General features: G+C 42.1%; 1 protein-coding gene across 4 annotated transcripts in view; it reads right to left on the reverse strand.

The window, feature by feature from the left end:
- The window catches only part of HERC3 (HECT and RLD domain containing E3 ubiquitin protein ligase 3), a 189,377-nt gene that overhangs the window by 126,193 nt on the left and 38,064 nt on the right, over positions 1–25,120 (reverse strand). For 2 of the 4 annotated variants that reach the window (XM_061164418.1, XM_061164415.1), the window contains exons 1-2: positions 14,921–15,049; positions 12,408–12,469 (exon numbers count right to left, since the gene is read on the reverse strand). The gene's annotated coding sequence lies outside the window, so the exon portion shown is untranslated. Of the gene's footprint in view, positions 1–12,407; positions 12,470–14,000; positions 14,249–14,920; positions 15,050–25,120 lie in introns of those variants that run through there. The other 2 variants (XM_061164416.1, XM_061164417.1) reach the window with 2 other exon arrangements.

Genomic DNA, 25,120 nt, shown 5'->3' on the forward strand with positions numbered 1-25,120 from the left:
TTTATGGAGTCAAGGAATTGTTAGCTTATAATAATTCACCACTCAAACATGAGCAATGAGAAAAAAAAATGTTATCTTCTCTGCCATTCCCTCTCACACATCCTTCAAGATGTGGGTCAAGCTTCACTTCCTACCTGAGAACCTCTGGGGACCATTCCAGCCACAGTCATCCTGCATCCCTCTGACACATTTACTATAATGCCTTGATGGAATCTTTCTCTACCTTTTACAACTGAACTCCTCAGCCAGATTTTAACTGCCTCAGGCACAGACCACAGCACAACATATACCGCTCTAATTTAGCAGGTATTCAACCTTTGGCTGATTATAGCTGACTACCCCAAAGTTTTACTACCATTTAAAAATTCATGTTTCCCTTGTATACAAACAAAAACGAAAGCTCATCTCTCTCTCTCTCTACCAGTTTGCACCCACTAGGAGGGCTATAGGGCTTCCCTGGTGCCTCAGTGGTAAAGAATCCACCTGCAATGCAGGAGATGCAGGTTCGATTCTTAGGTAGAGAAGATCCCCTGGAGAAGAAAATGGCAACCCACTCTAGTACTCTTGCCTGGGAAATCCCAAGGACAGAGGAGCCTGGCAGGCTACAGTCCATGGAGTTGTAAAAGAGTCAGACATGACTAGCTTCTAAACAAACAACAACAGGATGGCTATAATCAGAAAAGAACAGATAATAACAAATGCTGGTGAAGATGTGGATAAATTAGAACCCTCCTACATTGCTGGTAGGAATGTAAATGGAAAACAGTCTCGAAGTTCCTCAAAAGGCTAAACACAGTTACCTTAGGAACCAATAATTTCACTCCGAGATATATATACAAGAGAATTATAAACATATTTCCACAAAAAAAATGTACATGAATGCTCACAGCAGCACTGCTCATAGTACCAAAAGGTGAAAATAACAAGAATTCCCATCAATTGATGAAACGAAGTGTGGGGTTTCCAAACAATGGAATGGTATCTGACTACCTATATAAAACTATATGACTGTTTGAACTCATCAGGATTTCTGGGAAGGCATAAAAAGGCCCAAAATAAAATATAAAACTGCATCTTAATTTACTGTCTTAATCAGGAAGCTCTGCTTCTGATTTTTATTTCTGTGTAGAGACTAAAACTAAAATAAAATCTTAAACTTAAATATTATTCTTTGAGTTAAATGTAGTGATGGGAAAGATGGGAGGAGAGATAAAATGCTAACTAGGGAGGGAATGGGGGTGGGGTGGAGGTAGGATAGACATTTTACACCGGAAGCAAGATCATATAATCTAGTCATTAATTTAATTTTCCCAGTCTGCCCAGCTGCTGTATTTATACTAATTTCTTTCTTCATTTTTAATGTTTCATGAGTTTATCTTATCTCTCCTACCAATAATTATATAAACAATCACAGTGCTGCCTATACCACCGTCACTGTGCTAATAAGCCTTTTATATCATTATCTCTTTTCATCTTAACAACTCTGCCCTAAGCACTATTTTTAGCTTCATTTTCAGATAAAGCAAGGCTCAGAGAGATTAAGAAGCATTCCCAAGGTCACAGAGCTGGAAGGAACAGAACCAGGCTATGAATCCAGGCCTGGTGCTAATGTGCACACTCTTACCCACCGGGTTACACTGCCACCCAAGCAGATTTATATTTCACCTAAAGAAGCAAGGGGCTTCCCTTGTAGCTCAGTCGGTAAAGAAACTGCCTGCAGTGCAGAAGATCCAGGTTCGATCCCTGGGTTGGAAAGATCCCCTGGAGAAGGAAATGGCAACCCACTCCAGTATCCTTGCCTGGAAAATCTCATGGACAGAGGAGCCTGGTGGGCTGTAGTCCATGGAGTTGAAAAAAGTCAGGCACGACTGAGCAACTAACATGCTACATGCAAAGAAGCAAGAACACGCACAAAAACATATGGAATGACACAGTCAGTATACAACACATGGTGTCTTAGAAACTTGAAAAAAAAAATTGCCCTCTGAGAGTGAAAGTACTCTGCATTGAGAGATACAGGATGAGATTAGGCAGTTGTAGCATTAACCCATCCCCTTAACCAGCCAAGTACAATATGTCTAGAAATATTGTACCAAGAAGCATGACTGTATGTCTATATAAGCAAAGATCTATAAACAATGCTCACAGCAGCTTTATTCATATGAAACTAAAACAACAACAACCCACATATCCATCAACAGACAGTACTCATCAATAAAATAAAAAGGAACATTATTCATCCAATAAAAAGGGGATAAAGGCCATGACTGAAAAGCAAATGTAAGAGAAAGCTGCAACCCAAGATGGTGCAACCTTTCTGAAGAAGGAAGCTTTGCTCAAAATAAATGCCTCAAAGGTGTCATCGACTGCCCTTTTGTCTAATCTCTGTCTCTCTTTGAGAACCCTATGAACAGTATGACAAGGCAAAAAGAGAGGACACAGAAAGATGAGCTCTCCAGGTCAGTAGGTGGCCAATATGCTACTGGAGAAGAGTTGAGAAATACCTCCAGAAAGAATGAAGAGACGGAGTAAAGGCAAAAACACCACCCAGCTGTGGATGTCACTGGTGCTGGAAGTAAAGTCCAATGCTGTAAAGAACAATATTGCACAGGAAGCTGGAATGTTAGGTCCATAAATCAAGGTAAATTGGAAGTGATCAAACAGGGGATGGCAAGAGTGAACATTGAGATTTTAGGAATCAGCGAACTAAAATGGACTGGAATGGGTGAATTTACCTCAGATGACCATTATATCTACTACAGTGGGCAAGAATCCCTTAAAAGAAATGGAGTAGCTATCATAGTCAACAAAAGAGTCCAAAATGCAGTACTTGGATGCAATCTCAAAAACGGCAGAATGATCTCTATTCATTTCTAAGACAAACCATTCAACATCACAGTAATCCAAGTCTGTGCTCTGACCAGTAATGCTGAAGAAGCTGAAGTTGAATGGTTCTATGAAGACCTACAAGAACTTCTATGACTAACACCCAAAAAAGATGTGCTTTTCATTATAGGGGACTGGAATGCAAAAGTAGGAAGTCAAGAGATACCTGGAGTAACAGGCAGATTTGGCCTTGGGGTACAGAATGAAGCAGGGCAAAGGCTAAAAGAGTTTTGCCAAAAGAACGCGCTGGTCATAGTAAACACCCTCTTCCAACAACACAAGAGAAGACTCTACACATGGACATCACCAGATGGTCAATACCGAATTCAGATTGATTATATTCTTTGCAGCCAAAGATGGAGAAGCTACATACAGTCAGCAAAAACAAGACTGGGAGCTGATTGTGGCTCAGATTATGAACTCCTTACTGCCAAAGTCAGACTTAAAATGAAGAAAGTAGGGAAAACCACTAGGCCATTCAGGTATGACCTAAATCAAATCCCTTACGATTATACAGTGAAAATGACAAATCGATTCAAGGGATTATATCTGATAGAGTGCCTGAAGAACTATGGATGGATGTTCGTGACACTGTACAGGAGAAGGAATCAAGACCATCCCCAAGAAGAAGAAATGCAAAAAAAGCAAAATGGCTGTCTGAGGAGGCCTTACAAATAGCTTTGAAAAGAAGAGAAGTGAAAAGCAAAGGAGAAAAGGAAAGATATTCCCATTTGAATGCAGAGTTCTAAAGAATAGCAAGGAGAGATAAGAAAGCCTTCCTTAGTGATCAGTGCAAAGAAATAGAGGAAAACAATAGAATGGGAAAGACTAGCAATCTCTTCAAGAATATTAGAGATACCAAGGGAACATTTCATGCAAGGATAGGCACAATAAAGGACAGAAGTGGTATGGACCTAACAGAAGCAGAAGATATTAAGAAGAGGTGGCAAGAATACACAGAAGAACTATACAAAAAAGATCTTCATGATCCAGATAACCACAATGGTGTGATCACTCACCTAGAGCCAGACATCCTGGAATGCGATGTCAAGAATGCCTTAGGAAGCATCACTACAAAAAAACTAGTGGAGGTGATGGAATTCCAGTTGAGCTATTTCAAATCCTAAAAGATGATGCTGTGAAAGTGCTACACTCAATACACCAGCAAATTTGGAAAACTCAGCAATGGCCACAGGACTGGAAAAGGTCAGTTTCATTCCAATGTCAAAGAAAGGAAATGCCAAAGAATGTTCAAACTACTGCACAATTGTACTCATCTCACACGTTAGCAAAGTAATCCTCAAAATTCTTCAAGCCAGGCTTCAACAGAATGTGAAATGTGAACTTGCAGATGTTCAAGCTGTATTTAGAAAAGGCAGAGGAACCAAAGACCAAATTGCCAACATCCGTTGGATCATCAAAAAAGCAAGAGAGTTCCAGGAAAACATCTGCTGCTGCTGCTAAGTCACTTCAGTCGTGTCCGACTCTGTGCGACCCCGTAGACGGCAGCCCACCAGGCTCCCCTGTCCCTGGGATTCTCCAGGCAAGAACACTGGAGTGGGTTGCCATTTCCTTCTCCAATGCAAAAGTGAAAAGTGAACGTGAAGTCGCTCAGTTGTGTCCCACTCTTCGCGACCCCATGGACCGCAGGCTACCAGGCTCCTCTGTCCATGGGATTTTCCAGGTAAGAGTACTGGAGTGAGGTGTCACTGCCTTCTCCAAGGAAAACATCTACTTCTCCTTTATTGACTGTGCCAAAGCCTTTGACTGTGTGGATCACCACAAACTGAAAAATTCTTAAAGAGATGGGAATACCAGACCACCTGACCTGCTTCCTAAGAAATCTGTATGCAGGTCAGGAAGCAACAGTTAGAACTGGACATGGAACAACAGACTGGTTCCAAGTTGGAAAAGGAGTACGTCAAGGCTGTATATTGTCACCCTGCTTATTTAACTTATATGCAGGGTACCTCATGAGAAACGCTGGGCTGGAGGAAGCACAAGCTGGAATCAAGATTGCCAGGAGAAATATCAAAAACCTCAGATATGCAGATGACACCACCCTTATGGCAAAAAGACATGAGGAACTAAAGAGCCTCTTGATGAAAATGAAAGGGGAGAGTGAAAAAGTCGGCTTAAAACTCAACATTTAAAAATGAAGATCATGGTATCTGGTCCCATCACTTCATGGCAAATAGATGAGGAAACAATGCAAACAGTGACAGACTTTATTTTGGGGGCTCCAAAATCACTGCACATGGTGACTGCAGCCATGAAATTAAAAGACGCTTGCTCCTTTGAAGAAAAGCTATGACTAACCTAGACAGCATATTAAAAAGCAGAGACACTACTTTGCCAACAAAGGTCCATCTTATCAAAGTTATGGTGTTTCCAGTAGTCATGTATGGATGTGAGAGTTGGACTATAAAGAAAGCTGAGCACTGAAGAATTGACGCTTTTGAACTGTGGTGTTGGAGAAGACTCTTGAGAGTCCCTTGGACTGAAGGAGATCAAACCAGTCCATTCCAAAGGAAATCAGTCCTGAATATTCATTGGAAGAACTGATGCTGAAGCTGAAACTTCAATATTTTGGCCACCTGATGCAAAGAACTGACTCATTTGCAAAGACCCTGATGCTGGTAAATACTGAAGGCCAGAAGAGAAGGGGAAGATAGATGATGAGATGGTTGGATGGCATCACCAACTCGATGAACATGAGTCTGAGTAAGTTCCAGGAACCGGTGATGGACAAGGTAGCCTGACGAGCTGCAGTCCATGGGGTCGCAGAGTTGGGCACAACTGAGCACCTGAACTGAACTGAACTGTGTCTCTTTATCTGATAACAACCCTATGTCCTCCTGCACAGAGGTGAGCATGACCCTGGCCCAAACTCAGAGAAGGTCAGAGATAGGTCAAAGATAATACATGTGATAGATGAGCTCTGTTCATGCGAGTTCCAGTGCTGCTGCCTATTGAGTCCAGGGCTAATTAAAAAAAAAAAAAGGAGGAAATTCACTGATCTGTACATGTGACCATTTAAGAAAAGTGCTAAATTAACATCTATAGTGCATAATGAAGCCACAGAAGTGATAGAAAAGCAACTGAATCTGTAGATTCATGAGACGATGCCTGATCATAGAGTGTATCAGACAGCAGCGTTGCAAGGCTGAAACCCAAAGAAATTTACCCAGCATTCAGGAAAACGTTTTTAAAAAAAAGAAACAAAAAAAACCCTCTTCCTGACTAATGTTTTATTATAAAGAAATACTGTATAGAGTCAATCATTTGTAAGAAATTCATCAAATAAGATATCTAAACAGAAACACACCCCCACCCCCCCAACCACCCCCCCCTGCTGTCACTGGCCATACCAGGAGACTGTGGGATCTTGGTTCCCCAACCAGGGATTAAACCTGGGCAGTGAAACCACATAGTCCTAACCACTGGATTGCTATGGAATTCTCCCCAGAAACACACTTAAATTCACATAATACAGAGTTGTGTATTGATCTTTGACACAGAGGCTCTCAGCAGGAAACTAACTAACCCTGTGTCTCCCTGGGAGCAAAATGGCTCAGTCTTCACTAATTTGGTCTTTGCAGCAACTTCATAGGAAGTTAACTACTACGAGAATCAACTCTATACAGTTTAATGAGACCCTTCTTTGTTTGCTTAAGTTTGTCTAAGTGGATCTCTGTCACTTGAGAAAAAAAAAAACTCCTGACTGATAGCAGAAAAATTATACTTTAGTAATAATAGCAGATAACACTTCATCTGAGCTTATGCTGAATCCAGCACTTTTCTACATGATTCATAGGTATTAAATCATTTAATCTTCTATGAGGTAGGTACTACCATTATCAACTCAAATTTGTAGATGGAGAAAGTGAAGACAAAAAAAAGAATAAAGATAAAGAAAGTGAGACAGAAAGAACTGAAGTGACTTGCCTAAATCACAGAACAAGGTAGTGGCAGAACTAGAATTTAAGTCCGAGAATATACTCTTGACTAGTATGCTAGAGCCTAGAAAAAGGACAGCCAGAGAGTCAGAACTCCCCAATATCTCTGGCACTGTCCAGGGAGAAAGGGTACCATATTCAGTCAAGCTGACTGATCTGCTAAGTAATTACCGCCCAGTAGTGGAGATGGGTAGACTCCATAACACTAATCAATAAATTTACCCAGCCACTTGCCCTGCACAGATTCCATGATTAATAAACAAGCTTAAATAACTGATTTCCAAAGCAGATCCTAGTATGGGAAAAGAATACTATGAGTAGCTGACCAAAGCATCCCAGCCTTCCTGGGGTTTCTACTTTTCACTATTAATTTGGCATCCTGGATCCATCAGTTTCTTACAAGTTTGTTTAAAAGTGTGAAAGTAAGAGTGTTAGTCGCTCAGTCATGTCCAACTCTTTGAGACCCCACAGACTATAGCCCACCAGGCTACTCCTCTTGTCGATAGGAGTCTCCAGGCAAGAATACTGGAGTGTATAGCCATTCTCTTCTCCAGGGGATCTTCCTGACCCAGGGATCGAACCAGGTCTCCTGCATTGCAGGTGGATTCTTTACCATCTGTGCCACCAGCGATTCAATCCTTGAGAGTCAGCTGAACTCTGGGTGCTGTGGACAACTGCAAGCCTCGGTAAGCAGCCTGAGGTATGGCCTCATCCCTTACTGACCAGCAGAAACCATTTATGGAAAAAGATAAATAGGGCTATTGTTAAAATTCTTCCCACCTGAGTTATAGTAATGCAATCTTCAAGTAGTCAAATGAAAACTAATTCAGGGGTAACTAAAGAGCAACCACAGATAAAATATATTTCTATGAATGAATTATTAACCTTCATTGGAGATACAGTCCAGCTCATCACAATGCTCTGCCGAAACTAGAGCAGAAGGTACTAAAATCATCTAGCTGTCAGGAGAGAAGTTCACTGTGTCCAAAAGAAGCCAGACATTAACATAGCTTTCACTTAAAGTACACTCTGGTGGAACCCCCATATTTATTAGCTACTGGTGTCCATGAATTTAAAGATCTACCTTTGGCAATGTTCTTCATAAATTGGCATTTTGATCTCCTGTGTCCTTCCTCCCATTTTTCCTCACTCATTGTCTCTCCCTTGCTTCCAGAGGAGTAGAATCTTTTACTTCCCTTCAAAACACACCATTACAAAAGGTGCTGCTGGAAAAAAAAAAGTGGGGGGGGCGGCGGTGTGGGGGCATTCCCTGGCTGTCCAGTAGTTAAGACTCTGCACTTTCACTTCTACGGACTCAGGTCTGATCCCTGGTTAGGAATCTAAGATCCTGCATGCCACGCAGTCAAAAAAAAAAAAAAAAGGTGCTGCAGAAGAATATAGGACTACACGCTGGCTCAGCACCCAAACCAGCCACCTTGGCTGTCCTGTGCCACTTCAGCCTGGCCTCTCCATTTCCTGTCTCTTACCTCTCTATCACAAAACAAAAGGAAGAAAGATGAACCTTCTGTTCCCTTCACATCACACCTCCTTCTTTTCCCAGTGCCTCTCCTCATCTATTCTTGGTTAACGTGGCTCAGACAGTAAAGAATCTGCTTGCAATGCAGGAGACCTGGGTTTGATTCCTGGGTTGGGAAGATCCCCTAAAAAAGGAAAAGCTACCCACTCCAGTATTGTGGCCTGGAGAATTCCATGGACTATCCATGGGGTTGCAAAGAGTCAGACACAATTGAGCAACTTTCACAAAGGTCAAAAGGACTAAAGTTCAAGTCCTGAATTAACCATGTCCTAGCTGTGAAACTTTGGGGAAGATGTTTAACCACTCTAAGCCCATTTCCTGTCCCTAAAATGGCAAAAAGAGAAACGGGGCTGTAGCAAGCGCTGAGCCTGGCTCTCAGCACTCGGGGTAACTGTCAGAGGCTGCAGCACTGTGCCTCCTACTCCGGGTGCTCTTCGGAGGGCTCAGAACACAGGGCAGCTCCTCAGCGGGCTGGGCTTGTGACTGCCGTCTTCCTGTGGTTAGCATCTGCTGTTCCGCCAAGGCTGCACTACCGCTGGCAGGCAGAACTTTCACATGGGAAATCTGATGTTGCAAGGACAAGGTTTTTACATGTTTTTTCTCTGTGCTTCCACTGCAAGGGACTCAAGTTAGGTACATAAATCTCCTTTTATCAGTCTTAGAGAGCTGAACACTAAAAGACAAGCTGCAACTCCTAAACTCTGTCTTACTAATCAGACTATGCAAACATCAACCTAACAACTGATTCTTGGTTCTTTGAAAAATCACTAAAATCTAAATATAAATAACACTCAGGTAGGACTTCTAATCTCATTTATGACAGGGATAAGCTTCGTTTCAAACAAACTCAGGAGCCCTGTCCTGAATGGTGTGTGGGAAAGGGCGGGTCTTTTCCAATAGCAGGAAAAGGGACTGTCCCAGTCTCCAGTGCTCTGCAGGCACTCCCCAGATCCAAGCTTTAAATAAATCTGGAGCCAAAACTCAAATGCAGAATTAGCTCCAGTAACAAAGATTTATTCTAATGACATACTTTACTGTCAGAAAGTTTACTACCATAGGCAGAAATAGCCCAAAAGGCAGAGAGAAGTTTCCAACAACGTCAGTCCACTCCTTGCTTGATTCCAACTTCAAATGGACTTTGGTCTTCTGGCCCTTTTAGCCGACACAGGAAACATTCCTACCCATCCCCTGATGACTCTGCCCCAGGTGGTACCTTCTTTACTACCTGGTGCTGGGATTCATACTAGAAGGATGATCTTTCCATTGTGTGCATAAGCCATAAGCTGCCTTCAGAAAAAGACACTTGACCAGACAGGCAGGCATTAAAAATCTAACAGTGCCAAGTCAAGGACACAAAGCAACCAGGACTCTGACCCACAGCTGGTAGAAGTATAAGTTGGCAGAACCACTTTGGAAAACAAGTGTGCATTATTACCTAGTGAAGATGAAGATGTAAATACCCCATGGCACAATAATTAAATTCCTAGATATATGACCAGCACTGTCCAACTTACCAAGGACCTACAGTGTCCCTTCACAGTGCTGAGAACTGGAGATCAAAAATGGGGTAAAACCTGGAAACTGAGAATTTTGTGATGGAAATGTGAGGTATCTGTCCTGTCCAATATGGGAGCCACCAGCCATATGTGACTACTGAGCACTTGAAATGTGGCTAATCATGAGCTGAAACTTTAATTTCATTTAATTTTAATAATTTTAATATAAGTAGTCACATATGGCTAGTGGCTATCCTAATATATAATGCAACAAGAAACTCATAATATATGCCCCATGATATATGCACAAGAATGCTCAATTCAGGATTGTCTGAAATACATAGAACAGAGACAACCCAGAAGTCCACTTATAAGAAAATGGATAAGCTGTAGCACATGCATAGGATGGAATACTGCACATCAGTGAAAGAGAAATTAATTCCATCTATAAGCATCAGTTCTGCTGCATCTTAAAAAATGGTGCTGAGCCCAGGTTGGATGCATGAGACAAGTGCTCAGGGCTGGTGCACTGGGAAGACCCAGAGGGATGGGATGGGGAGGGAGGTAGGAGGGGGGATCAGGATGGGGAACACATGTAAATCCATGGCTGATTCATGTCAATGTATGGCAAAAATCACTACAATATTGTAAAGTAATTAGCCTCCAACTAATAAAAATAAATGAAAAAAAAAAAAAAAAGAAATACAAAAACAAACAAAAAAATGGTGCTGAGGCAGGGAAGAAGTCACAAAAGAATTCAGAATGCAGAATGTGATGCATTTTTACAAGGTCCAAACACAAGTGTTAACAAGTATTTGAAGAAAAACATTAGTGGTGCTAAAGTTAAAAAAATTTAAAAACAGTCAATATTAATACAAAGACCAAGCGAGAGTTTTGTATTAATATATGTAGCAATGGAGGGTACTATCTGGAAGGAGCATAGAGGGAGCTTCAGTGACGTGGCTGATGTCCTGTTTCTGCCCTTTTGTTGTTGTTTGCAGCACATGTATTACACGTATTGCTTTATGCTTTCAGATACGTCACAATATAAGAAGAAGAAAAGTACTATTAAGGTAGGATCACTGCTTCCTGCATCTCACCCACCAATTCCCCATCCATGTGCAGACTGAGAGCTACTCCATGAAGGGAACCAGGTTTTACTAATCTGTGCATCTCCAGTACCCAGCATAACAAAGGAGCACAGCAGATGCTACTTAAGTGCCTAGAGAACAGAACCCAAATCTGAGAAAACCAGAATTCTCACAATCTAAAGTTGCTAGCTTTTGTCTGCCAGGTAATATCAGATATACATTCCCTAAGATGTAACCAAAAAAATGTATTTCCTCCACTCTAAATGTGCTTTCCCTCACAGATCTGAAAACAGAATGCCTTTTACAATCCAAGCTGTCTTTAAAAAGTGGTGTTTCTCAATGCTAAAGCTGAGGAATAGAAGCTCCATTAAGGAAGAACTGAGTCTCTCTGTTCATTTCTCTACCCCTAGAAGCTAGAATAGTGTTTGGCACACAGGAAGAGCTTGATAAGTAGCTGCTGAATAAAGAAAAAGCAATAGTCACCACTACTGCAAGCCTACTATGTGTCTGAGTCTGTGCTAAAAACTTCACACAGATTATTTAATTTATCCTTTACAATAACCTCAACACTTAGCAAGGTTAAGTCACCTGCCCAGGAACATACAGATAAGTACTAGCTATGGTAAATAAGTACTAGCTGTCGTGGCAACTTACTTAAAGTGGCAAAGGCAGGATTCAAATATCATCTCCCAGACTCCAAAGCCCATGCTCTTATTAAACACAATGCTATATCACCACTCAAATAAAACAAAGTCAAGCTATCTTCCTTCTCTGATTTTAAAAACAAACGTTAAAAGAAGATGTTGCACACAGTAAGTGAGTTCATATTAGCTGACTCATATTAGCTGATGGTGATGTTTATAGACAACTTGAATTAGAACTTGTGTCAGCCAGAGGTAGAAGGGATGAGCGAGGCCATCTCAACAGAGTTAGCCAGGCTTCTCTTCATGTCCACCCAACCTCATAATAAAATTAGTTCACTTACTGGCTCATACACATAAACACACGCCTTTGACACCAGCAAGTACTATTTCTAAATGTTGTAAATGTCTAAAGGGGACAGAATTATCCCATCAAAGGATCATCTTATTATAGAGAACTTAAAAGTCCGTTTGATCCAACCTCTAGGCAAGAGACTGACATTTTTAACCTCATTTTAATGGCAGCAGAAGTTAACTTCGGTCCTCTGAGAAGTAACTGGTTGAAGCTGAGACCAGAAACTAGGTCTCCTACTTCCTGGGCTCACCTTGTTCTCTTCTCTGGATCACAGCAGAAGAAGCCAGTAAGGATTGGTTAAGGTCCCTCTCTAGGCAGCTATATTAATCTAAGTCCTTTACGTAGATTATCCTCTTTAATCCTCTTACCCGTTCTGGGAGTTAGATATTATCCCCAAGTACAAGATGAGGAAACTGAGGTTCAGAGAAATAAAGTAACTTACCACGGGTAACACACTTGGCATCAGTTACTTAAGCCAGATTGGTTCCACCTCACCCTGCAGATCTGCAAAGTAAAGAAAAAAACAATGAACATCAATAATATTAACAGAATGCTACGAAGTGCTTTCAAGTTACTGAAAACAAAAGGAAATGTAAACTTCTGAAAAGAAAATATCTTTAAATTATGCAAGCTTGAATAGGCCCCAAATATTTTAACTCAGGACCGGAGTTGGGTTAAATGCTAATAATACAACCATTAACCAACTATGAAGATGTTACCTCTAAAAGGGAACTTACAGTTAACTGGACTGTTGGCTCAGCTGGTTAGAGCATGATGCTAAAAGTGAACCTAGAGACATAGACAGCACCTTTAAAAGTTCCTAGCATTTGTAAGTAGATGTAAAAGTAAAAACAGAGTTATTTTAAAATCTCCCGTTTAGGTTAAAAAAGATAATTTTTGGAAAAAATTCAATATTTTCCTCCACTTTTCCATGTACCACACATATTACAGCATATTTTGCCACAACTGTTTTGTAAGCCTTCCTTATTTTTCCTCCCTTCTCATAACCACATCCTCTTTCACGCAAAACAAGATGGGACTGAGAGGCACCTTAGTCTCCCAAAAAACAAAAAGTGCCGTATGATTTTAAGATACTGTAATCATAACTTTATTTCTACATAATGTAAGAAACTGCCATGAAATTTGAAGAATATTACTTTTATTTTTGAAACGGAAACAAAACTGTCTTGCATCTCTAATAGTGGTGCAACTCTCATTATGTAGAGGGAAAAAAGCTTTAATTACAGGGATCTTAAAAAATTTAAATTTGTTACTCAGCATGAAATGCTATAACCAATAGCTCCAACCACACCATTTGGAACGTTCTGAAATCTGTTTCTTTTTTCAAAAATAAAATCCCAACTATTTACTGAAAAAGTAAAACTGCCTGCTAACCGTTTCTTTCTTTCATGCCAGAGGAGTTCTGTCAAAGAGGTTTCTAGTCTTCCTCTTTGATTCCTGCATCCTTTCTCCAGAAGGTTCCTAGCCTCCATGCGGTCAGACAATGATGTGTAATTTTTCTATTTTGCTTTAAACGGGGGTTAAATATATTACTCCCCTTTTCTAACATACAATGCTGTCCCCTCTGCCCTCCCGCGTAAAAGAAAGTAGGAAAAGAGACAGCTTCACAGTAATCTCCCACTAAAACAAGACAGCATCTCTCTTCAGTCACTGCATTTTAAAAGGGTGTTAATTCTCATTTTATTTCGCTTTTCTTTCTCCTCAGTCTGGAGTTTAAAAAGCAGCCCACTTGATGTTATCAAATCATCAGATGAAAGGTTCTAGAAATAGCTTCCTATTTGTGGAAAGAGTCAGGAGACACAAAAATGGAAGAGAGCGCTTGAATCGTCTTTCCTAAAGCATTTCGTGCGTAATGAATGCAAGCAAAATCCTGGAAGGCTTAGCTCTGAATTTAAGATACTTCCAAATGGGGCTGACTTAAAAGCTAAAGTAAAGTGCAATCAGAAAACAACCAGAAACACAGACACCAGAAGCAAAGTTCAAATACACATTTTCCCGGTGCCACGGAGCATACCCCGAATCAAACCACAGTTGCGTTTAGGTGCGGGCTCTACTGCAGCTCCGGGTCGGTCTGTTTCAGGTTACACATGCCCTTCTCCGTCCGTTATCCCGGTGTGCCCACTCCACACGTTCATAAATGACTCAAAGTGCCACCTGCCCCCGAACGTCCCAGTTCCTGACACCCCCGCGACCGTCCGCGCACTTACGTGTCCGCGCGCGCGCGCGCGCACACACACACACGCACACACACACACACACACACACGTGTCCACACACACGCTCGCCCCAGCTCCGCCCAGGAGGCGGACTCCGACCAGGCGAACCCGGCCCGGTCTCAGCGAAGTGGGTGGTGCCGGGAACCGCGGCCGCCGAGCCCCCAGACCAAACTCCTCGCGGCAGCCGGAGTCCCTCAAAACGCAGAGGCCTCGGCGGCTCCCATTTCGCGGGGAAGCTTCCGGGCCCTTCACCGCAACGGTGTCACCCGAGCCCCGGAATTTAAATAGGGGCAGGCGAGGAGGAAGGGGAGGATCCTCTTTTTGACTTTCTGCGTCGCAATTCCTCCCAGTTTGCAGGCGGCAGAGTCGGGGTTGGGGGCGCTCCCGTCTTTAAAGCGGCTTCCGGCCTCTCCGGGCGCTTGGGCTCTTCAGGTCAGAAGGAGAGCTCCGAGAACGCCTGGAAGGCGTAGACGAGGCGGAGGGGCGCCCGGCCCGGCACAGCCCCGCCGCCCGTGTCCCGCAGGCACTGAAGGCGCCGCGCCCCGACCTCCCCGCGCGCCCGGCTCCGGGTCGCCGCGGAAAGCGCCCCGCAGCCGCAGCCGCAGCCGCCCCTCCGGGAGCCAAGCGCTGACAGCTGAGCCGCGCCGAACGCGGCGGGCGCGCGACTGCAGCTCCGCGGCGCCCTCCTTCCTAGAACCCCAGCCCCCGCCCCGCGCACCTCGGCGGCAGCCGAACCGCCGCTCGGGATTCCGGCTGTGACAGCTCCACCGACCCGGCTCAGGGTTTCTCCGATTTCGGCGTCACAATAATAAGGAAGTTTCCCCGCAAGCCTGCGGGCGGCGGAATGCGCTGGGTAAAGGACGGCCCGGCCGGCCAATGGGCTTCCTTCTGGGGCGGACCTGCACCAATGGTGGCCGCGGCGGAGCCGGAGGCGGGGCAGCGAGATCCGCGGGCTGGAGGCCGGCAGAGGCCCGAGCCCTGGAGGGAGGCGGGGGCCGCCCACGGTGACAAGACCACCGCGGGCTCGGCGAGCGAACAGCGGCGTCGGTTTGTGTCGGCGAAGATCCGACTGCAAGATACAGAGCATTAGCGCTGGAACTGGATTGCTTTTCACTGGCGGGGAAGAAAGGACACTGATCAGCGGTTGGTTTCTCAGGTTCTGGGCTCTGAGTCTTATTATTTGTGCAGAGATGGTCAAAATCCTTGGGCATAGGGGAAAAAGCTAGAGCTGACAATTGAGGGTGCGTTGTTAAGCATCGTATTCCATCCACGATGGAGGAGTCTTGTTTCACTCGCCTTCGGCGGACTGGAGGAAGCGCCAAGCAGAAAGCCGGGCTGCGCGATGGGACAGGCGGAAAGGAGGTCGGCGCTTTCCTGGGAACCTCGCAGAGAGTTGGGGTGGAAGAGAAAAGCGGCGCGGCAGCAGCAGCAACGGGAGCTTGGGGAAGACTAGGGGGGTTGCTGAGAAGCATGAAAAGAAATCAGTGAGCGGAAGATCTGAGAGACACTAAGTGGCCTAAAACCCAGTAACAGATAGAGAAGTTTGTCCTCCCCTACTTTCCCTGGCGCTGAATCTCAGAGCTTCCGTCTCCTCCCCAAGGTCACATTGCTTTCCGAGTTACCCTGATCCTTGTCTGATCCACAGATAATCTTGTGAAGAAAACATTCTCACAAAAGTGACTTCATGAGTCTACCGCAGCACCTCGCATACCCCTAAATTTGCAACACAGAACAGAAATGCTGGGAAAGTACTGTTTTAACTCAAAAGAATGACTTAACTCGTGGAAGAATTTCTGTAACCTGCCATTTGAACTGAGAAGGTCCTGTGAGGCCAGATTCTTCCCAAGGACATTCAAACCAGGTCAGGTCTGAAGTTTTCTTTGAGAATTAACTAGATTGACCAAGCAGAAAAGAAGTTTTGGGGAGTAATACATCCTGGGGATGGGGCACTGTTGGCTGGCATATACGCTGTCACTGACATATGCAAGTTGTCATACGCTCCTGTGACAAGGCAAGAAAGCAAGATCGCAGTTACCAGGTAGCTAACTGTCATCTATGAAAATGATTCCCACCTTTGAAGTCTGAATCACACTGGACACCTTTAGAAACACCGGGGACAAGATTAACACAATTCCCTTATGCTCTAGAGATGTGGCAGTTTCACAAAAGTCCAGGTCTCTTACAAAGATGTAATCCCAATTCAGAGATGGTATCACCAAAAAGAATTGGAGGAATGGCAAAAAAGAAATCACTGTGGGAAGGAGGTTTCTCCATGGTCAAGAAAAAAAGAATAAGAGTCTATTTTCATGTCCCGTATATGAGATTTGTGGTCAGTTAGCATTTAGGTCAATATCTCTGGCTCATGGTTTTTCATATGAAATTTTATCTTGAAAAAAAAAGTTGGTTACCTGAGACTCAAGTATGGAGTTGAGATAGGAGTCAGAATTACAAACTGAGGTACTCTAACAGTCCTTACCAAATAAACATCCAGAACCCTGGGAACTTACTCATAGAATAATCAGTGATGGTACATACTCCACTTCATTTTAATTTCTTAACTGAACCAACATAAAATTGCAGTTTCCTCAATAAGCATGTCCTGCTCCATTTACCAAAATGGCTTTAAATGACTCCAACAACAATAGTCCTAATAGCAGATATTTAAACTGGCTTGAAGAGGTATATGATTTAACTTTTTATTTCTGTAGCTCTGTCTTCCATCCATTTTTTTCTGACTTCCACATGTTCTCTACCAGATACACTCTACACTGAGCATCAAAACAGAACAGTCCCTATAGCCTTGGAGGGGGAGGCAAACATTAACCACATAGCCATAATAAGAACTAGACAGTCACTAATCATGAGAAATTTTTCCAAAAGAAAAACATTCATGTTAAAAATATTTAACCCCAACAAGAACTGTAAACAGAATTGAGTTCCAGTTAATGCTATGGATGCTGAAGTATTTAGGAGGAGATATCTGATGTTGGCAACTTATTCTGAAAATGTTTTTATTTTAAAAGACTGACAGATGAATGGATAGATATATGATAAATCATGTACAGCAAAAATGTTAAGTATAGATTAACATGGTAGGTAGATGGGTGTTCACCATGCATTACTGCCAACTTTCTTGTGTGTTTCAGTTCAGTTCAGTCACTCAGTCGTGTCCGACTCTTTGCGGCCCCATGAACCACAGCACGCCAGGCCTCCCTGTCCATCACCAACTCCCGGAATCCACCCAAACCCATGTCCATTGAGTCAGTGATGCCATCCAACCATCTCATCCTCTGTCGTCCCCTTCTCCTCCTGCCCTCAATCTTTCCCAGCATCAGGGTCTTTTCAAATGAGTCAGCCCTTCACATCAGGTGGCCAGAGTATTGGAGTTTCAGCTTTAACATCAGTCTGACCAGTGAACACCCAGGACTGATCTCCTTTAGGATGGACTGGTTGGATCTCCTTGCAGTCCAAGGGACTCTCAAGAGTCTTGTTCAAAAGCATCAATTCTTCGGCGCTCAGCTTTCTTTATAGTCCAACTCTCACATTTGGAAAGTTGATATTAAAAATTGTTGTAAGTGAAGTGAAAGTTGCTCAGTCATGTCCAAGTCTTTGTGACCCCATGGACTATACAGTCCATGGAATTCTCCAGGCCAGAATACTGGGGTGAGTAGCCTTTCCCTTCTCCAAGGGATCTTCCCAACCCACGGATCGAACCCAGGTCTCCTGCATTGCAGGCAGATTCTTTACCAGTTGAGTCACAAGGGAAGCCCCCCCCAAAATTGTTGGAACACCAAAAATAAATAATCAAACAAACAAATAAATAGTGGGATAAAGTCTAAAATAACCTTTGACAGGCAGAAGGGATCACGTGGTCCAGCTGAAGCACTGAGCCTCACATAAGAAATCTCCAATGGCAAGGGCCGATTCCCAAACCTGCTGCACCTCTACGTGAACAGACATCAATTTGTTCCATTCTTCACAACTTCTTGAATGCATATGCCTATTTTTGCATTGAAAGAAATTTCAGTGCAGTAGGAATGCTGTTTAATAATTATTGTTCTCTGTGTTTACTTACACTGCAGACAAACTTTCACTTGGTAAAATTTTGAAAGAGATAAACTTCTGGTAAGTCGGATTAAACACATGGGGAAACGGGGGAGTTTCCTGGCAGTCCAGTGGTTAGGACTGGGCAGCTTTCACTGTGATGACCCAGGGTCTATCCCTGGTCAGGAAACAAAGATCCCACAAGCTGCACTATGTGGTCAAAACCAAAAAAATGTGGGGAAAAAAAACAGGCCAGCCACAACATTCTGTCCTACAGGCATATTTTTGAGGAACAGGTGTCTCCATCTCTAGGAAGGGAGAGCAATGATTATTGAGCAGGTAATGGGTAAGCACCCTGTAAAAGTACACAATCACAACAGTGTTTCTCGGTACCACAGAGCCCCCAACAAATTACACATCTTGTCAGTCAAGTCAATACTCAACAGAAAAATCAGTTGTAAAACAGTTCTCATATTTTTTTTTTTGGTTGTTTAATAGAGGTTATCAAAGAGGCCTATGTATTCCCAGGATGGTTGTCTGCGGAGCCCTTACAAATAGCTGAGAAAAGAAGAGGAGCAAAAGGCAAAGGAGAAAAGGAAAGATATACCCATTTGAATGCAGAGTTCCAAAGAATAGCAAGGAGAGAGAAGAAAGCCTTCCTCAGTGATCAATGCCAAGAAATAGGGGAAAACAATAGCATGGGAAAGACTAGAGATCTCTTAAAGAAAATTAGAGATACCAAGGGAACATTTTATACAAAAATAGGCGCAATAAAGGACAGAAATGGTATGGACCTAACAGAGCAGAAGATATTAAGAAGAGGTGGCAAGTATACACAGAAGAACTATGCAGAAAAAGATCTTTATGACCCAGATAACCACAATGGTGTCATCACTTACCTAGAGCCAGACATCTTGGAATGCAAAGTCAAGTGAGCCTTAGGAAGCATCACTACAAAAAAGCTACTGGAGGTGATGGAATTCCAGCTGACGTATTTCAAATCCTAAAAGATAATGCTGTGAAATGCTGCACTCAATACACCAGCAAATTTGGAAGACTCAGCAGTGGCCACAGGACTGGAAGAGGTCAGTTTTCATTCCAATCCCAAAGAAAGGAAATGCCAAAGAACATTCAAACTACCACACAATTACACTCATCTCACATGCTAACAAAGTAATGCTCAAAATTATCCAAGTTAGGCTTCAACAGTATGTGAACCTAGAACTTCCAGATGTACAAGCTGTATTTAGAAAGGGCAGAGGAACCAGAGATCAAATTGCCAATATTTGCTGGATCATTGAAAAAGCAAGAGAAAACATCTACTTTTGCTTTACTGACTATGCCAAAGCCTTTGACTGTCTGAATCACCACAAACTGTGAAAAATTATTAAAGAGATGGGGATACCAGACCACCTTACCCCCCTCCTGAGAAACCTGTATGCAGGTCAAGAAGCAACAGTTAGAACCAGACATGGAACGATGGACTGATTCAAAATTGGGAAAGGAGTTGTCAAGGCTGTTCCCTGTCACCTGCTTATTTAACTTATAGGCAGAGTACATCATGCAAAATGCCATGCTGGGTGAAGCACAAGCTGGAATCAAGACTGCCGGGAGAAATATAGATAACCTCAGATATGCAGATGACACCACCCTTATGGCAGAAAACAAAGAGGAACTAAAGAGCCTCTTGATGAAAGTGAAAGAGGAGAGTGAAAAAGTTGGCTTAAAACTCAACATTCAGAAAACAAAGATCATGGCATCCAGTCACATCACTTCACAGCAAATAGATGGGGGAACAATGGAAACAGTGACAGACTTTATTTTCTTGGACTTCAAAATCACTGCAGTTGATGACTGCAGCCATGAAATTAAAAGATGCTTGCTTCTTGGAATAAAAGCTATGACAAACCTAGACAGCCTATTAAAAAACAGAGTTATTACTTCACCAACAAAGGTCCGTCTAGTCAAAGGTATGGTTTTTCCAGTAGTCATGTATGGATGTGAGAGTTGGAACATAAAGAAAGCTGAGCGCGAGGAACTGATGCTTTTGAACTGTAGTGTTGGAGAAGACTCTTGAGAGTCCCTTGAACTGCAAAGCAATCGAACCAGTCCTGAATATCCATTGGAAGGACTGATGCTGAAGCAGACGCTTCAATACTTTGGCCACCTGTTGCAAAGTACTGACTCACTGGAAAAGACCCCGATGCTGGGAAAGATTGAAGGCAGGAGGAGAAGGGGATGACAGAGGATGAGATGGTTGGATGGCATCACCGACTCAATGGACATGAGTTTAAGCAAACTCTAGGAGTTGGTGATGGACAGGGAAGCTTGGTGTGCTGCAGTCCATGGGGTGGCAAAGAGTCAGACATAACTGAGTGACTGAACTGAACTGAAATTATCTAGGCTTATTGAAAACTGTCCTGTAATACATCATATTAATTAATTAATGTGAAAAAATAACTTGGAAGAAAGATGTGGTAAATCAATATTGCCATCAATAAAATAATCATTAAGTATTTATTGAAAGTCTTCTATATGTAGAGGACAAGAAGCATCCTTCCTGACTACAAACATCCTACAGTCATTATGACTAATCCTTTGTTTTTCTTGAAACTATTCATAATTTAAGTTTGCATTTGTTCTTATCAAGCCATTTGGATGAGACATAAGCACCTTAGATATTAAAAAACTCACTACTGTCACACAGGTGTAAATTAATTAACATTAACAAGATTTGATGGTTGAGCATTTCCTAAGAAAGCCTTTAGGGTGAACTTTGGTTTGTCCCTGAAGACTGCATGAAATAGAACCTTGAAGCAATTGCATAATTCACGTTGCAATGAGTGTGATTCGTTAATACAGTACTTTTCTTAATCCTAGCAGAGGCATCTGCAGTGTGTTGCCTGATTTCTCCCTCTCATTTTTACTAAATAAACCTATACTTTTAGCATACTCCAGAAGAAATAAGTAATCAAGGCAGTTATATCTGTAAATATATAGTTATATCTGTTGATATATACTATAACAGAATCTAATTTACTTAATATAAATCTGTAAAAAAATAAATACTGTAAATAAAAAAATAAATACTGTTTCAAAACCCTATGGCTATCCCCTTATATAAAGCGGAATGTATTAACTGGTATATAACTTTCTATTGGGAGAAGGTAATGGCGACCCACTCCAGTACTCTTGCCTGGAGAATGCCAGGGACGGGGAAGCCTGGTGGGCTGCCATCTATGGGGTCGTACAGAGTCGGACACGACTGAAGTGACTTAGCAGCAGGAGCAGCAGCAACTTTCTATTGGCCTTTGGCATTTTGTCTTTACCCTATATGTCCACACCATGCTTCTGAATTTGTGTACCGTTAGACACAACCAAGCATGCAGTGAAAGGTGTTAGTCACTCAGTCATGTCTAACTCTTTGCGACACTATGGATTGTAGCCCACCAGGTTCCTCTGTCCACGGGATTCTCCAGGCAAAAATACTGGAGAAGGTGCCATTTCTCCAAAGGATCTTCCCAACACAGGGATGGAACCTGCATTTCTGGTGTCTTCTCCACTGGCAGACAGATTCTTTACCACCAATCCAATTGGGAAGACTTTTCTGGATTTAACAATATATAAAACGTCTTCAATAGATTTAAATACTATTCTACATCATTTTAGACAATGCAAATATCCACAAAATATACTATAAGTTAATCAGTTTCCCACTTGTTGCATGTTTAAATCATTTTCAATCCTTTGCCATTATAAACAATAGTGCAACATAACTACACATAATGAGGGCAAAATATGTGCCCTCAGTCTTGATTATTTCCTTAAGATAAATTCCTAAAAGTGCAACTGCTAAGTTAGACAGAACACAGTCTCTTTAAGTTCTTGTAAGGTATTGCCAATATATCTCTAACAGAGGATAACACCAGCTAAGTACCTACACAGTATCTAAGTGGCCTCTGTCCACTTACCAGTAATGAGGTTGTTTTGTTTGGGTTTGTTTTGGTTTACATTTTTCTTTATGGTGCTAATTTTGTAAGCCACCTTAACTCTCAACTAGAACAAAAAAAATCTTCTAGTAAAGTAAAAAGCAATGTGGTGCATATCTAAAAATCAGCTTAGCTGTTTCTAAATACTCATATCGAAAATTTACCTACATGCATAAAAATGTATGATTGACGTGGTTGGTCTTTTGCTGAAATTCTGTCTGACATCATATGATTCCCCTAATCCTTCAATATATCTGCCAAAAATAAAAGATTCCAGAAAGGAAGTTCTGTACAAATTCAAACTATTATTAATCATTTTTATGTTCAGTGCAGATGCACAAGCTAGTAACAGTGGGTTGATGGTTCACCGAGTTTCATAGCAAACTAAAAAACAAAGATTCAGAATTTGTGTCATCCTGCAATAGAACGGTAGCTGGAGAAGGTATTTATTGTCCATTTCTAAAAAAAAGAAACCTTAGTGTAATGATTTCTAGCATCCATTATGGTCCAATCACATTTGCCATCAACCACCTTGTTAAATGAACCAGTGTGTCCCACGTGTTACCAAAGAAAGTGTTCTTACTTTACCAACCATCAGGTAGGCATTCACTTTCGTAGCCTTTAGGGGTAGGTTTGTACCATTCCATCCAAGTCCTTGCCTTTTTAATTACTTGGAGAAAATTTCAAGGTCAATATGTAACTGTCAGGCTAGAACCAACTAAACTGACCTGTCCAGTACCTGAAATGAAACATATACCCTGGGCCTTATTAGCACTATGTTCTGATGAAATGTACTGATATTTCTGAGCGCAAATGGATTGGAGGGTGTTATGGATTAAATATTTCCCTCCAAAATTCATGTCTATATAAAAACTTCAGAATGTGAACATATTTGGAATAGAGTCCTTTAGGATGAGGTCATACTGGATTAGGAAGGCCCTAAATCCAACAACTGGTATCCTCATAAGAAGGCCATATGAACACACAGAAACACACAGGTAGAGCATCATGTGAAGATGGAGATAGAAACTGGAGTGACCAAGTCAAGGAATTCCAAGCAACCACCAAAAGTGAGGGAAAAGGCACAGAGAAAAGATTCTCCATCAGAGCTTCCAGGAGAAACCAACTGCAAACACCTTGATTTTGAGCTTCAGCCTCCAAAATCATGAGATAATACATTTCTGTTGTTTTAAGCCGTCCAGTTTGTGCTACAAAAGTTATATATATATATATATTCTTTTTTAGATTCTTTTCCCTTCAGTTCAGTTCAGTTGCTCAGTCATGTCCAACTCTTTGCAACCCCACGGACTGCAGCACACCAGTCTTCCCTGTCCATCACCAACTCCCAGAGCCTGCTTGAACTCATGTCCATTGAGTCGGTGATGCCATCCAACCATCTCATCCTGTCATCCCCTTCTGCCTTCAATCTTTCCCAGCATCGGGGTCTTTTCCAGTGAGTCAGTACTTTTCATCAGGTGGCCAAAGTATTGAAATGTCTGCTTCAGCATCAGTCCTTCCAATGAATATTCAGGACTGATTTCCTTTAGGATTGACTGGTTCGATTGCTTTGCAGTTCAAGGGACTCTCAAGAGTCTTCTCCAACACCACAGCTCAAAAGCATCAGTTCCTCAGCGCTCAGCTTTCTTTATGTTCCAACTCTCACATTAATACATGACTACTGGAAAAACCATAGCTTTGACTAGATGGACATTTGTCAGCCAAGGTCTTTTCCCTTATAGGGTACTATAAGATATCGAGTATTGTTCCCTGTGCTATACAGGAGATCCTTGTTGTTTATCTAATATATATATAATAATGTATATATGTTAATCCCAAACTCCTAATTTATCTCCCATTACCCCTGCTATCTTTGGTACCCATATGTTTTTTATTTTTAATTGGAGTATAATTTCTTTACAATATTGTGTCAGTTTCTGCCCTGTATCTATGTTAAGCAGGCATAGGTATACATTTGTCCCCTCCCTCTTGAACCTCCCTCCCACCTCCCACCCCATCCCACCCCTCTATTTTGTCAGAGATCACCAGGTTGAGCTCCCTGCATCATAGAGCAAATTCCCACTGGCTATCTATTTTACATGTGGTAATGTATATGTTTCAATGTTACTCTTTCAATTGGTCCCTCCATATCCTTCCCCCAAAGTGTTCACAGGTCTGTTCTCACATGTCTGTGTCTCCACTGCTGCCCTGAAAATAGGTTTTTCAAAACCATCTTTCTAGATTCCATACATACGTGTTAATAAATATTTGTTTTTCTCTGACTCATTTCATTCTGTATAATAGGCTCCGATTTCATCTACCTCATTAGAACTGACTCAAATACTTTCCTCTCTATGGACGAGAAATATTTCTTTGTACCACAACTTCTTTACCCATTCATCTGTCAATGGACGTCTAGGTTGCTTCCATGTCCTAGCTATTGTAATTAATGCTGCAATGAAGACTGGGGTATATGTGTCTCTTTCAATTACGGTTTCTCAAGGTATATGCCCAGAATTGGGATTGTTAGATCGTATAGTAGTTTTAGTCCTAGTTTTTTAAGGCATTTCCATACTTTTCTCCATAGTGGCTGTATCAATTTACATTCCCACCAACACTGCAGGAGGGTTCCCTTTTCTCCACACTCTCTCTAGAATTTATTGTTTGTTAGATTTTTTGATGATGGCCATCCTGACCAGTCTAAGGTGATACCTGATTGTAGTTTTGATTTACATTTCTCTACTAATGAGTAGTATTGAGCATCTTTTCATGTACTTACCAGCCATCTGTATGTCTTCTTTGGAGAAATGTGTTTTTAGGTCTTCCGCCACTATTTCATAGAGTTTTTTATTTTTCTGGTGTTGAGCTACATCAGTTCAGTTCAGTTC

The sequence above is a fragment of the Dama dama genome, chromosome 17 (genome assembly GCF_033118175.1).
Source record: "Dama dama isolate Ldn47 chromosome 17, ASM3311817v1, whole genome shotgun sequence".
In the NCBI taxonomy this organism is placed as follows: Eukaryota; Metazoa; Chordata; class Mammalia; order Artiodactyla; family Cervidae; genus Dama; species Dama dama.